We start from the raw sequence: 2040 nt of genomic DNA on the forward strand, positions 1-2040 counted from the left end.
TGTGTGTGTTCCCGTGCACATGTGTACATGAGTTTTCCTCTGTGTGGAATCTCAAAAAGGAACTTCAGTATCATTCCTCAGGTGATGATATCCACTTTATTTATTTTTAGATAAGCTCTTTCCCTGCCCTGAAACTTCCTGAGTCGGCTAGAATGGCTGACCTGTGAGCAACAGGGATGTCCTGTCTCCACCTCTGAAGCACTGGAATTCTAAATATTTGCCACCAATAAATTTTTCCCCCCAATGGTACTAGGGACCAAACTCAGGTCCTCATAGTATGTGGCAAGCATCTGTTGGACTAAATCATCCTCCCCTACCATAAATCCTTTTGGAATAGAAGTTTGAAGCTCAGGGAATAGGTCAGGGTGAGAAATGCATCTTAGTTTTGTGGTTGTGGTAAATAATGAAGGAAATGAAAGACGAAGGCTCTGCTTCTGCCCAAGTTTCAGAGCTTTTAGTCCTTCATCACTTGATTTCATCATTTCTTGGTTGTGCCTGCTGGGAAGCAAATTGGCTCACCTCAAGACCCTCAAGAGGCAGAGAGCAGACAAAGCCCACCTGCTGCTCGGCTTCCTCCTTAGTTTACATTTGTTTTCCTTTGGGCCCACCTACCCCTGTCAGTTGATGTTCCCATCATCTCTGTAAACACAGGCCAGGCACATCTAGAAGTGTGCCTTACTAATTTCCTTGGTTTATCCACATCAAACTTAGTTGACACTCAGAAGTAACACTATATAATGCAGGGGAAACCCCTAAATATTTGGATTTACCCTGGAAAGGCTGACATCAGAAGAATAAAGTTTGGAGAAGAGAACGAAAACAGCAAATGTTATCTCATGGATATCAAGGGACTATGATAGGCAGTGGGGGATTATCAGGTATAACACATTCTGTAAAGGGGCTCAGGGGACACCGAAGTGGCCATGAGAGGTATCATCACTGAGGCTACTTGGGCACATAACAAAGAAAGATTTCATTAGTTTAGATGAAAGGCAAGGTTTGGAATTAGGAAAGTGGATCCTGTATGCTATAATTTTAATCAACATTGTCAAGACTTTCCTGATTGAAGAAACAAAACATCAAAAAGATAATGATACGGAATCAGGAGAAGATTGCTTTGTTGGGTGTTTTCTTCTTACCTAGTGGAAACCGTACAATACAGAGTGAAAACTGATCCCGAAGCAAGAGCAGGTGGATCTAGGTCCATAATCTTTCAGAGTAGAATACAGAAAAAAAAATGGCTGTAACTTCGGTAAAAAAGAACAATGGGGCTGGAAACAGTAGGAGCATATTATTCTCTTCACAAGAAGTAGAGTGATTATTGTAGGTTTGCAGATTCATCACAGGGCCCCCAACTTTCATTTCTTTTCCTTCCATGTAAAAGGAATGGTAACAGGTAAAATGGAAGTATCTTGTCTTGGTATAAAATAACAAAACAGTTGACTTAGAAAACAGCAGCAAGTTGACCCTGTTTTCAAATTTGGATGCTAGATTTTCTTCCAAGTGCCTCTGTGTACATAATTTCAAATGTTTTGAGAATTTTCTTTCAAATATGTTGGAAGATCCATGTCCTTCTTGTAGGGTTTAGGGATGGGTTGTGGAGGCTAGAATATACATCAAAAACTCATAGGCCCAGAATTTTTTTTTATCCAAAATGTAGGAGCCTGGGTTTCATCCTCCCACTCTGGGGCAGCAGGCAGTAAACTGAGGTCTCAGTGGCCCTGGGCACCGAATCTCAACTCTGGCCACAGCCAAAGCCTAGAAAGATGATTTTTAATGAAGACCCAGCCCTTTATTTTTTGGGCCATCAGTATTTATAGAAAATCTGAAGCACAGCCTGGAATGGTGCATTAAAGGTAGGCTGAGGTTTAAAATAAAAGTGATTGACATTTATGTTTCCATGAAACGACGTGTATGTAGAAATTGAACAGAGAATCTACTTCTATTCATAGACATAAAAGATATAAAGACATGTCACAACAAAAGCAGGCTAGATTAATAGCATCTATATTGTTTTCTTGGAACTATAGAATATCTGAT

At 40.3% G+C, this 2040-nt stretch overlaps 1 non-coding gene across 1 annotated transcript; it reads right to left on the reverse strand.

Annotated features, from left to right (window-relative positions):
* Positions 1 to 1652: 1652 nt before the first annotated feature.
* LOC121144202 lies at positions 1653 to 1782 on the reverse strand. Its single transcript, XR_005881525.1, has one exon. It is a non-coding gene; the product is annotated as a small nucleolar RNA ACA64 (small nucleolar RNA).
* Between the last annotated feature and the right edge of the window lie 258 nt (positions 1783 to 2040).

Source organism: Mesocricetus auratus, unplaced genomic scaffold, assembly GCF_017639785.1.
Source record: "Mesocricetus auratus isolate SY011 unplaced genomic scaffold, BCM_Maur_2.0 Super-Scaffold_100014, whole genome shotgun sequence".
Taxonomy (NCBI): Eukaryota; Metazoa; Chordata; class Mammalia; order Rodentia; family Cricetidae; genus Mesocricetus; species Mesocricetus auratus.